This window comes from Bos indicus x Bos taurus, chromosome 2 (assembly GCF_003369695.1).
Source record: "Bos indicus x Bos taurus breed Angus x Brahman F1 hybrid chromosome 2, Bos_hybrid_MaternalHap_v2.0, whole genome shotgun sequence".
In the NCBI taxonomy this organism is placed as follows: domain Eukaryota; kingdom Metazoa; phylum Chordata; class Mammalia; order Artiodactyla; family Bovidae; genus Bos; species Bos indicus x Bos taurus.
In genome coordinates this window covers 66,157,428-66,171,204 of record NC_040077.1, presented here as the reverse complement: position 1 = coordinate 66,171,204, position 13,777 = coordinate 66,157,428, and the positions used below count along the sequence as shown (strand labels likewise).

General features: G+C 40.0%; 1 protein-coding gene and 1 pseudogene across 1 annotated transcript in view; both read right to left on the bottom strand.

The window, feature by feature from the left end:
- The window catches only part of DPP10 (dipeptidyl peptidase like 10), a 1,640,795-nt gene that overhangs the window by 1,522,053 nt on the left and 104,965 nt on the right, over positions 1–13,777 (bottom strand). The window lies entirely within an intron of this gene.
- Positions 1,007–2,099, bottom strand: LOC113880565 (annotated as a pseudogene).

The following is a 13,777-nucleotide window of genomic DNA, read 5'->3' as shown; positions in this document are numbered from 1 at the left end:
TAGCTCCATTTTTGTTACTTCCTTCAGATACTGGTCAGACTCACTGCTTCTCTCCACCTTCGCTTGCAGCCAGGCTCACATCAAGCCCATGTACTCTTGCTTGGCAACAGCCCTCAGGTGGTCAAGAGAGGAAGAACCCGGGGCAGAACCACTAACACCTTCATTTCACTTCAGTTCAGTTCGCTCAGTTCAGTTCAGTTCAGTTCGCTCAGTCATGTCCAATTCTTTGTGACCCCATGAATCGCAGCACGCCAGGCCTCCCTGTCCATCACCATCTCCCAGAGTTCACTCAAACTCACGTCCATCGAGTCGGTGATGCCATCCAGCCATCTCATCCTCTGTCGTCCCCTTTTCCTCCTGCTCCCAATCCCTCCCAGCATCAGAGTCTTTTCCAATGAGTCAACTCCTCGCATGAGGTGGCCAAAGTACTGGAGTTTCAGCTTCAGCATCATTCCTTCCAAAGAACACCCAGGGCTGATCTCCTTTAGAATGGATTGGTTGGATCTCCTTGCAGTCCGAAGGACTCTCAAGAGTCTTCTCCAACACCACAGTTCAAAAGCATCAATTCTTTGGCACTCAGCCTTCTTCACAGTCCAACTCTCACATCCATACATGACCACAGGAAAAACCATAGCCTTGACTAGACAGACCTTTGTTGGCAAAGTAATGTCTCTGCTTTTGAATATGCTATCTAGGTTGGTCCTAACTTTTCTTCCAAGGAGTAAGCGTCTTTTAATTTCATGGCTGCAGTCACCATCTGCAGTGATTTTGGAGCCCCCAAAAATAAAGCCTGACACTGTTTCCACTGTTTCCCCATCTATTTCCCGTGAAGTGATGGGACCAGATGCCATGATTTTTGTTTTCTGAATGCTGAGCTTTAAGCCAACTTTTTCACTCTCCTCTTTCACTTTCATCAAGAGGCTTTTTAGTTCCTCTTCACTTTCTGCCACCTTACATCAGGGCAAAACTGGTGCAACTCTTCCAGCTGTTCCCTGATTCCCACTCCTCAACGACCATACTGGCTCTTACAGCATCTCTTTGTCTGAGATGTTGAGGTGTCTCTGAGTAGATTCAGAACATTCTGGTAAGTGTCCAGGACATTCTGAGAAGTGGGTCTCTCTGCAAGCTCCTGGATTTTACATGCCTTGTGAATATCAAACAAGTGGAATCGGACCACGTCGTTCCCTTGCATGTGCCCCAGAAGGAAACTGGAGACGTCTGGAATCTTCCAGATATCACTCTTCTCGTCATAGGTGGGCATGAGATCGTCCTGGAAGGTTGTCCTCTCCGAAGAGCCACAGCTGCTCTGGGGCCATGAAGTCCCCACGGAGCTCCTGGTGGCCACACTTCACCAAAGTCTAGCTGCGGTTCACCAGGGCCAAGGTGTCCAGGTCGTTGAGTACGATGCTGAAGTTGGCGGTCAGCAGGTACTGGGACAGTGTCTTGGACAGGTCGCTGGAGTTGCACATGACCGGCGTGCCCAGGGGGCTGGGGTACAGGAAGTCAAGGATGGGCACGTTGCCCAGGGCCAGCTGCAGCCTGTACTGCCACAGGCTGCAGTACTTGGAGAGATTCAGCATGGCCTCCAGGTTGCCCAGGGAGCCTGAGGGATGGTACTCTGTGAGGATGATGTTATCGTTCTCGCAGTAGCCCAGCAGCGTGATCACGTGCTTGTTCTTCGGGGCCTGCAGCATTCGCAGCCTGTGCAGGAAGTCGTCTCTCAGCTCCAGCCTGGTGAGCCTCGACAGGGCCACAATGCGTTCCTTTCACTCGGACAGAAACACTCTTTTCTTGGCTCCTTCCCTGACATGCTCCAGCTGCCTCACGTCTGCCCTCAGCTGCTCTGAGGGCAGCCGCGGGGAGTAGTTGGTCATCTGCCCCAAGATGAAGTGGCTGGGGGGTGGGAGCGGGGGTGGGCAGTGGCCAGGGTCCTCCGCGGAGCGCCAGGGCCAGATGAAGAGCTGGTCGAGGCCAAGGTAGAGGAGGACGTTCATGAGGGCCATGAAGAACAGCAGCCCCACCGCCGAGGGCATGTCCCTGGGCGGGGGGCCCCTTCCTGCTCTCCTGGGGCCTCGTGTCCATGGCGCGGTGCTCTGCATTCCTTCCCGCTCAGGTTTCTGGCCAGATTCCCGGGCCAGTCAAGGTTCTGGCTGGCCCCGCGCACCTGTTTGAAAGCACTCCTTCTCAAGATTGCAGGCCCGCATCTTTACAGCCCTCTCCCTCAGGGCGTCTCCCAGGACTCCTGTGGACTTGACAATGACATTCACCACTCTGGCCTCACAGTCGCCTGAGCTTCTTCCACCAACGCCTGATTCTTAGAAGGTGACCTGGGCTTCTGCAACACTCTCCCAAGAGCTCTGCCACTGCTTTCTCTTTTCCAATCCATTTCCCACAGCAAATAGGCTCTCTTTTCTTTCCTGCGGACCCCTCCCCCGGCCCGCCGCCGCTGCCTCCTCCTCTTCTGTGATATTTTAAATAGCTTTCATCTTACTGTACTGTTTCCTGTTGTTTGCTCAACACATGACATAAGCATTTTCTTGCCATTAAAATTCTACAAGTTTAAAATATTTATAATTTTATATTAAAAAGTGAAAACATCATGTAAATGTAATTTTAATATGTAGTAACATAACATCCGGAGAAGTCAATGGCACCCCACTCCAGTACTCTTGCCTGGAGAATCTCATGGACAGAGGAGCCTGGTGCGCTGTAGTCCATGGGGTCTCTACGAGTCGGACATGACTGAGCGACTTCACTTTCACTTTTCACTTTCATGCATTGGAGGAGGAAATGGCAACCCACTCCAGTGTTCTTGCCTGAAGAATCCCAGGGACAGGGGAGCCTGGTGGGCTCCCGTCTATGGGGTGGCACAGAGTCAGACACAACTGAAGCAACTTAGCAGCAGCAGCAACATAACATCATGTGCATGGCATTTACTTAATTCCCTATATGAGTATTTTAAATTGTTTTCATTTTTTTTTATTGTAAATGACAAAGATTAATTCTTTTGACTTAAAGTTTAGAGTTCTGCAATTACTCAAATGCCTTAGGAAGGCTGGAATATAAAATCTGATGATGTATCTGTATATTGAGAGGAGGAATTTGCCATGTGTTTTCTTGAAAGTACATTTAGTAAATAGGGTAGGTCTGAACCAGGAGTGTGTGGAGTGCCTGGTAGCTCCAGAGTGGGCTCCCCACTGAGAGAGTGGGTGTCACTGAAGAGAGAGGATGGGCCAGCACCCCCAGCCTCCCAGTGCTGACCACCTGACTGCACCCTCACACAAACCACTGAGCAGAACACAAGTGATACAATGCCCCAGACAGCCAGAAATCTTAAACACGGTCTGGGAGTATAAGGATAATTCTAAGTTTTAGAAGAGGTGACTATTAGATTCCTGTATATTAAAAAAAATAAAATAAAATAAAATACAGTGGTTGGGAGAAACTGTCACTCAGTCTCCATTAGAAGTCATATCATCCACCAGAGAAGGTATTCTCCAAATGGGCAAACAGCTCCTTTCAGAAGGTTCTGAGTTCTAATTTGAAACATTCTTGATGGACATATTCACCTCTTAAAGACCTAGAAGAGATGCAGTATTTAAAAAACCAAAGGGAATTCCCTGGTGGTCCAATGATGAAGACTCCATGCTCTCACTGACGAGGACCCAGGTTCGATCCCTGGTCAGGGAATTAAAATTCCATAAGCTGCACAGCAGGGCCAAGGGCAAAAAAAAAAAAACAAAAAAAAACAGATTGGGGTTAATTTGTGCCTGAGAGGGTTTGTTATTTTCAGGAGCAAATTTATGAGGACAGCCCACAGCATTTTCTGAAGATAGGATTAAGAATAGATTACACATTTATTCACACACACACACACACACATACAGAATAGATGGCACAATACAATTTTATGTCTGGTTTTAGAAGTGGGGAAGCAGGTGGAAACAGAGGCAGAGACAAGGGGAAAGATGCCCTTTCACAGAACTGTACTATAACCCAGTGTTTGTGACCCTCTCAGGTTATGTGCCTTTTCTTTTAAACTCCAATGTAATTAAATCAAAGTCAGCAATAATAAAATATCATAAATAATTTTAGTGTATAATGTATGCTGACAAATGTTATTAAGGAGATGGCTGTAATAGGGAAATATTTAGTATGACTTCATCTGAAAGTTACATTGCTAAGAAAACTCAGTAATGAGTTTTACTTTAATTATTGCAATGAAATTACTTCTCTAAGTGATTTTAAAATCATGGCGAGTAGTACTTAAAGAATTTCCAAAAGGCTTTTAGGGAGGATTTGTTAACTTGATCAAGTTTATACAAAATATTCCAGGTTTAAAATAAATGTATGTACATAGAATTCTTACCATGACTGATGCATTGTTCACTGGTAACCTTTTAAAATAGGCTTACCAAACTTCCAATGACTTTTTATTCTGTTTAGTTCTAACTAGGTGATAACCATCTGTCTTGGAATTTCCATGAGAGTTCTAATTACATATATTCCATGTCATTGTCCTTCCAAACCATCGACTTGGCCTAGATATGTCAATACAATAGTGTCAAAACTCCTCTTATTAGATGTTTCTCTACTCTTGAAAATGACACAAAAATCATTTGACAGACTATATTTGACTTTTTTATTTGAAAATATTATCACTCCATCATTTTTATGAAAAAAGCTGAATTGATGGTATCTGCCTTTAAAAATATGTTCCACGTTCTATCAGTCAAAACTTAGGTTTCCACTTCTGTTGTGTACTTTAATATTCAAACAGACAAAAATATATTATTCATTGGCAATGTGCTGTAGGCAGGTAATGAGTTAGAAATGCCTGAAATTATCATTACCTACAAAATAGCCATCATTATCACAATAACATTACTAAAAAACTTATTATGCACAGTTCCTATCCTAAGTGATTTAGCCACTATGCCTACATCACTGTGCTTTTGAAGACAGAGTATTGTATGTGAGATACATACAATATCTGTTCATTCACTCTTGCATGTAATCATTTTACAAATATTTATTATCTTCTTTCTGCCAGGTCTTGAATGATGTACTAAATATATAATGAGAACAAAACAGCCACAATCTCTATGATTGGGTAGTAGGGACAGAATGAGGGGATGAAATAGGTGATTAAATAGTTAATCCCACTCGAGGATTGTAAGTAGAAAGGATATGGGAGACCTATAAGTTAATGAATACTTGAGAAAGTAGGTCTGCTTAACCACAAAACCAAGCAGTCTTCCTTAGCAACAAAACCATGCAACAGAAGCACAGGACGTGCCCCCAAACAATAAAACAATGGTGGCATGAGACCCACATCCTGCCCAGTGAACGCAATAAGTTAATGACCCCTAGGACATGCTCCCTGAGCACATTAAAAATAGTTGTTTGTGGACCTAGTTTGGCCATGCAGAGACAAGACAACCCCCTGCACAACCTGGAAAATGACCTAATGATGAAAACGTGGCGTCTACTCAAGAAAGACAAAGGAGATCTTCTCCCCTCCCCACTTTTCCTTTGATTATAAAATCAGCTCACTAGTTTTTGGGGGCATGGCATTCCTCACCTGCCCACTTATAAACCTCAGAAGCATCCTATTCTAATAAATCACTTCTTATCTACTACTTTGCTCTTGCTGAATTCTCTGCACTGAGACATAAAGGACTATGGTACAAGAGCTCTTCAAGAGCCTCCCTGAAATGACAACAGTTGGTTTCACAGAAAAGTTACAGGTGGTCAAAGATGACACTGATGCTGAAACTTGAAGAATACAAGAAAATGAGCCAAGCAGAGGGAAAGTACAGGGACAAGGGAGAAGAGGGAACATGTAGAAAGATCCTGAGCCAAGGAAGTGCTTGAAATAGTCAAGGACTTTCAGCACATGTTATGAAGTAATGAGTTTGTGGATAGTGGCCTGAGGATGGAATGGGACAGATTAAATAAGGTCAAAGGTATTATGCAACAGCTTGGTTTTAGCTTAAGGTGATAGAAATGAAGTAGTATTTCCATCAGAGTTGTGAAGTAACAAGATGTATATTTGAGAAACATCACTCTGGCTACTCTGTGGAGATTGACTGGTACATATGACTGATTTGGTGGAGGAGCCATGAACCAAAGTTATGTGACAGTCTTATGAGCCCAAATACAGAGCTGGGTAAGAGTTCTCTGTGTGTCCTCCTCCTACTCCAGCAAACATGGAAGTGTGTACTTCATGTGGGTCATCTATTGGCAGTTGAAAACTCTCTAATTCTGGGTCTTTAGTGACTATAAGAAGAGAGAGCACCCATCCACCCCACCTGTCACCCACTAATCCACACCAGACTGTAGCAAAAACAAGATACAAATTTGTTATGTTAAGGACTCAGATTTCAGACAAAAACATGGGAATAAGAGCCTTCAATTTTGAGGCATGAGACTCAATATAGTGACAGATATGTAAGTAAATATCACAGTAGCAAGGACACAGTAGATGCTAAGAAAAGGGTAGCTAGAAACTATTATTATGCCTGTTGATTCTAGTCTCATCTCTGATATTAACTAACTCTCTTGACTTTGGGTGACTCCTTCAGCTTTCTTAATCTCAATTCCCTGCCCTTTTCAATGAAGGATTCGTACTATATCTCCAAAACTGATGAACCTGGATTCTAAGCTGATAGGATAAAAACGCAGGGGAGTTCATGGTAATTTAAAAAATTGGACAACATTTTATTGGCATATAATTGTTGATAATAGTCTCTTATGATCCTTTGTATTTCTGTGTTGTCTGTTGTGATCTCTCCATTTTTGTTTCTAATTTTACTGATTTGATTTTTCTCCCTTTGTTTCTTGATGAGTCTGGCTAATGGTTTATCAATTTTATTTATCCTTTCAAAGAAACAGCTTTTGGCTTTGTTGATTTTTGCTATGGTCTCTTTTGTTTGTTTTGCATTTATTTCTGCTCTAATTTTTAAGATTTCTTTCCTTCTACTAACCCTGGGGTTCTTCATTTCTTCCTTTTCTAGTTGCTTTAGGTGTAGAGTTAGGTTATTTATTTGACTTTTTTCTTGTTTCTTGAGGTGTGCCTATATTGCTATGAACTTTCCCCTTAGGACTGCTTTTACTGTGTCCCACAGGTTTTGGGTTGTTGTGTTTTCATTTTCATTAGTTTCTATGCAAATTTTGATTTCTTTTTTGATTTCTTCTGTGATTTGTTGGTTATTCAGCAGGGTGTTGTTCAGCCTCCATATGTTGGAATTTTTAATAGTTTTTCTCCTGTAATTGAGATCTAATCTTACTGCATTGTGGTCAGAAAAGATGCTTGGAATGATTTCTATTTTTTTGAATTTACCAAGGCTAGCTTTATGGCCCAGGATGTGATCTATCCTGGAGAAGGTTCCATGTGCGCTTGAGAAAAAGGTGAAATTCATTGCTTTGGATCCCTTGCATTCCTATACACTAATAATGAGAAAACAGAAAGAGAAATTAAGGAAACAATTCCATTCACCATTGCAACAAAAAGAATAAAATACTTAGGAATATATCTACCTAAAGAAACTAAAGACCTATATATAGAAAACTATAAAACTGGTGAAAGAAATCAAAGAGGACACTAATAGATGGAGAAATATACCATGTTCATGGATTGGAAGAATCAATATAGTGAAAATGAGTATACTACCCAAAGCAATTTATAGATTCAATGCAATCCCTATCAAGCTACCAACAGTATTCTTCACAGAGCTAGAACAAATAATTTCACAATTTGTATGGAAATACAAAAAACCTCGAATAGCCAAAGCGATCTTGAGAAAGAAAAATGGAACTGGAGGAATCAACCTACCTGACTTCAGGCTCTACTACAAAGCCACAGTTATCAAGACAGTATGATACTGGCACAAAGACAGAAATATAGATCAATGGAACAAAATAGAAAGCCCAGAGATAAATCCACGCACATATGGACACCTTATCTTTGACAAAGGAGGCAAGAATATACAATGGATTAAAGACAGTCTCTTTAACAAGTGGTGCTGGGAAATCTGGTCAACCACTTGTAAAAGAATGAAACTAGAACACCTTCTAACACCATATACAAAAATAAACTCAAAATGGATTAAAGATCTAAATGTAAGACCAGAAACTATAAAACTCCTAGAGGAGAACATAGGCAAAACACTCTCCGACATACATCACAGCAGGATCCTCTATGACCCACCTCCCAGAATATTGGAAATAAAAGCAAAAATAAACAAGTGGGACCTAATTAAACTTAAAAGCTTCTGCACATCAAAGGAAACTATTAGCAAGGTGAAAAGACAGCCTTCAGAATGGGAGAAAATAATAGCAAATGAAGCAACGGACAAACAACTAATCTCAAAAATATACAAGCAACTCCTACAGCTCAACTCCAGAAAAATAAATGACCCAATCAAAAAATGGGCCAAAGATCTAAATAGACATTTCTCCAAAGAAGACATACAGATGGCTAACAAACACATGAAAAGATGCTCAACATCACTCATTATCAGAGAAATGCAAATCAAAACCACTATGAGATACCATTTCACACCAGTCAGAATGGCTGCGATCCAAAAGTCTACAAATAATAAATGCTGGAGAGGGTGTGGAGAAAAGGGAACCCTCTTACACTGTTGGTGGGAATGCAAACTAGTACAGCCACTATGGAGAACAGTGTGGAGATTCCTTAAAAAACTGGAAATAGAACTGCCTTATGATCCAGCAATCCCACTGCTGGGCATACACACTGAGGAAACCAGAAGGGAAAGAGACACGTGTACCCCAATGTTCATTGCAGCACTGTTTATAATAGCCAGGACATGGAAGCAACCTAGATGTCCATCAGCAGATGAATGGATAAGAAAGCAGTGGTACATATACACAATGGAGTATTACTCAGCCATTAAAAAGAATACATTTGAATCAGTTCTAATGAGGTGGATGAAACTGGAGCCTATTATACAGAGTGAAGTAAGCCAGAAGGACAAACACCAATACAGTATACTAACGCATATATATGGAATTTAGAAAGATGGTAACGATAACCCTGTATACGAGACAGCAAAAGAGACACTGATGTATAGAACAGGCTTATGGATTCTGTGGGAGAGGGAGAGGGTGGGAAGATTTGGGAGAATGGCATTGAAACATGTGAAATGTCATGTATGAAACGAGATGCCAGTCCAGGTTCAATGCACGATGCTGGATGCTTGGGGCTGGTGCACTGGGACGACCCAGAGGGATGGTATGGGGAGGGAGGAGGGAGGAGGGTTCAGGATGGGGAACACATGAGAAATAAAGGAATAAAAAATTTAAAAAAGATAAATAAAGGGGAAATTAACTAAAAAAAAAAAATTGGACAACACTTCCTCTTCTTTGATCCAATAGAATAAGAAGATTCTTTGGATACCAGATCAAGAACACCAGGTAATACCCCCAGAAGCCAGGTCACTGATGCTCTTCTTTGCACAAAGAAAGAAGTAAAACTATTTGGAATTCCTCTAAGTCCATCAAACAAATCTTTAATTTCTCTCTGTAAATTTACAAGCCCAGCAGCTAACATAGGAAAAGAAAGGCACTGATTCTTCTAGCTAAGACAGGTCACAGGTGTTGATAAACTACTGCCAAGGAATTTCCCAGTTTGCACTGCTGTCCTCTTCTGAGAACTTCCAGGTGAATCTCAACATCTCCAGAGCCACTGACTTGAACTCCCAAATGAGAGGCAGGTTTGGGCTTACTCCATGTCCTGGACATTTCTGTATGCAGGCAGTACAGATACTCTATTTATGTGACAATATTTCTCAGAAAATCTGGACTCTGGCTCCAAAGCTGCTACTAACTAGCTCTGTGGTTCTGCACAAAGAACCCTATTTCCTCCACAGCTCAGGATTCTCATGTGTAAAATAGTGATAGTAATACTCACTGTACGTACCTCCTGGGGTTGTCATAATGATCAGATGAGATGGAATAGAAGTGAGTGTCCTTTATAAAGCATACTCTGTCTCACAGATGCATTTGAGAATCACTGATGCATTGTTGTTATTATTGCTAGTATGATCTGCCTAGCTCCAAGATCATTTATCTCAAGGGACCTTCTTTGTGCACATCAGGGACCAAAAAAAAAAAAAGCCTCCCTTCTCAGTTTGATGCATGATGTGGCTGTGAAGGAAGTTTGCTGACTTGAAAATGTGAACAATCTCTTTCCACTGAGATGTTTTCCCTTTAGAGAAAAAAACAACTGCTTATTTTTTTTTTCTTTCTCAATGCATACGAATTTCTGTTCTCCCAAGAGATCCTAACTGCTTTATCTCTGTAATCAGTTTACCTTTCTAGGTGCTTGCTATTGACTGAATAAGCTCACTAAAGTAAGTCTGTATTCTTCAGATCTCATGGGAGGCAAGTCAATCATTTTTACACAGTTTTCATCCCCAGGGACACTGGTTGACATGAAATTTTGAAACAAGCAATAGGAATCGGAGACAATAGTTTACAACCCATTCATATGCCTAAGACAAGCTATAAGGTCAATTAGATGATGAGGGGAGGGGTACCTGGTGGAGTATCTTTGTCCAACAACCCAACAGGCATTATAAAATCTTCCTCCATAGGAAGCTTCAACTTTTGGGATTTATCAGACTTTTCAGACATCCAAAGTTCTGTCTAGTCTAGTAATGCAAACACATATGAGAGTGTATCTGAAATTATTAGCTAAAATCTTGAATGGAGTTGCTGACAGCTTGCTGAGAGTAAACTCTAGTTTGGAAACACCAGAAAAGTGGGTACATGTGTGGAAAGGGGCAGAAAAGGGCAGAGAGATGATAAAGAAAATAGAATTCTTAGAGTTGAATTATAGCAATCTAATCAAATACCTATAAAAATGACATAATTGCAGCCCAAAGAGGTTAAAGAGTTAATTAGCAAAAAAAAAAAAAATTAAAAAAAAAAATGTTACTTCAGTCCCAGGCCAGCAAGTGAATGTCAAATCAAAATGGATCAAATAATTATAGAAGTGGGTAAAATAGCCCCTTAAGGGGAAAAAAAAAAAAAAAAAAAAAATATATATATATATATATATATATATATATATATATGATTTTGGTTGGTGGCCCTCAATTTAAATATTATCATAGCAGGAAACATTTTACTAAGTGTCAGATAGTATACAGGACATGCAGAATAGAAAAATAGGACAGTTCTAATAGGGAATGGAAATGTAGGCAATTTATGGCAATGCAGGTTGGTATCTTGGAATGGGGCAGAGTGCTTGGAAGTTTGGTAAAGGGAATATACTGTAAAGTTAGAGGAAAAGAGATCTAAATAGAAAAGTATAAAATTGGTTGATTACATCTAAATAATAGATGTTCTAGGGGGAAAAAAGATAATAAAAACAGATGGGAGAAAATCATTAAGAAAATAATTAAAGAAAAACTCCTAGAAATGAATGACAAGAATTTTTAGATGTAAAAACTGCATGAGTGCCCAGCACAGTGGAATGATCAATTTGTATAAGTTTCAAAAGAGGGGGAAAGAATAAACTTGGACAAAGAATAGAGGGTGGAGATGACTGCAGGTTTCTCAACAATCATTCTGAAAGCAAACACCTTTGGAAAAATGCCCATAACATTCTGAAGGAAATTTATTTCTATCTAATCTAGTAGAAATTACTATGATGCTATAATAAAGATATTTTCGAACATGCAAGGTTAAAAAATATACTTCCCTCTCATTCTTTTGCATTAAATTACTGCAATATGAGTTCCACCTTGTGCAAAAAAAAAAGAAGGAAAGAAAGAAAAAGAAGAGATAGAAAGAAAATAAACCAAAAAGAAGATGACATGGAAAATAGGTCATCTGACACAGGAGAAAGGATGAGAGAATCAAAGCATGTAATTAATACCTCCGTAGGACTGCTGTGCAATAGATCTGGAGGACAACCAGTAGGGTTTATACCAATGTACTCCAAAAGACAGACACCCCAAGGACTGTCATCTCTAGGATACCAATGCCATCCTTCTACTTTTTACAAGAGAATAAAATGCCCAGGTAAGTCTGATCCTAATTTGTAGCTGGTCTTGGTTTACCTTGACACTGTGCTGATAAATTTTATGCTCTTCCAACTGCCATACATCCTAGATCAGTTGAAGACACTCATTTTGCTTCACAGAAATGGTCTTCTTTGATCCACTCCTCCTGAGAGCTGTAGGTAGGGCACAATTCAGTCAGGAGTAGAAAATAATAGAGTCACCAACTCCCCTGGTCATGTTCCTACAGGATGTCCAGTACCTTGTCTACACCTTAATCCTGCCACAGGCCCTGAAGAGGAGACTCATGTCAACTTTACTCCAGTAAAGTTGAAGCCAAGTGATTGCTCAGATTCGGTTCTGTTTGTCCTCTCCTGAGAACCTTCAAGGAGGAGTAGCAATTTGCCCTTTTCTCACACAGCTACTCAAATTTCAAAAATAATCTGCATTTTATTTGCAGATATTTATATTGGCGATACTATGATAAATGAAGAAAGAAATAATTAACAAAAGTCCAGGTTAAAAAGTACTTCTGGAGGGTTGACAAGAAGATGCAATCGAGAAAGCTTCTAAAACACTGGCCGTATTGTAATTTTTAAGTTCGGTAGTGGTTGGATAAGTGGTTGTTTTATTATTCATAAACTGTGCACACATTTCATACACTATACAATATATATCATAATCTGTAAAAGTAAAAATAAACATCATATATTTTTCAAAGCTCTTTGCATTTGGATCCACTGATCCTATATGAACCTCTGTTTGCTCATATTTTACATAATATAGTAAATACTTATTTTCTCATAATTGTCAAAAAAGAGGTTATTTGTGACAAATGCAGTATATTGTAGAAGTCTTCATAGAGATTCTTGAAGAGAGGAGTATTTAGGGAAGGCTTCCAAGAGTGAATGGAGGCATGAAGGAAGGTAGGATGTGGTTGCCTTCTCCGTGTAAGTATCACACTTTATTTTTTAAATTAATTTTATTGGAGTATAGCTGCTTAATAGTATCACAGTTTATTTATTCCTCTCCCTGCTCCTGCCCTAGTGACAAGCACAGTGCTTAGAATATAGAAGGAGATCAATAAATATTGAGTGACTGGATGTATCATCAAGGAAAAGGCATTCTAATCTATAGCAGGAAGGCAATTTGCTCTCATAGTATAGCTGTATTCTTTTTTCCCCTATAGACTATCTTTGTCCCCCACTTCCCAGAATTACTGAATGAAAGAGTTTCTGTAATGAGGTTTTGATTAAATTGTATCTGCTTTTCATTAACTGACATGAGTAAATTATTCAGGAACAGATGTTCATATTATATAAAAAGTGAATAATACAGATTTTCCAGTAGCTTTCACTGAACATCAGTGGTTTTCTCACCATACAGCTAAACTGGATGATTCAAAAGAATATTTTTCTTGTTTTGTTGATTCTACAAAACTTAAAAATTAATACTATAAGTATGCCCTTGTTTTTTTTTTTTTTAATTATCTTATTGAAGACAGAACTTCCATGGATGCTTCTGCTGCAATCATTATATGAAAATGATGAGCTGAGGTCAGCAGAGTGACTTGGAAGAAACCCTGGAGGGGATTTGAGTAGTTGAGTTATTGGCTTGTACTCTGAGGTTTTATTGCGGACGCTCATGAAAAATGGAATTCAAGACCTGCCATTGACCTGAGAGCAGCTAAATGTTTTTGAATGAGCCCCTTTTCTTTGACTATAGGCTATGTTTATTCTCAA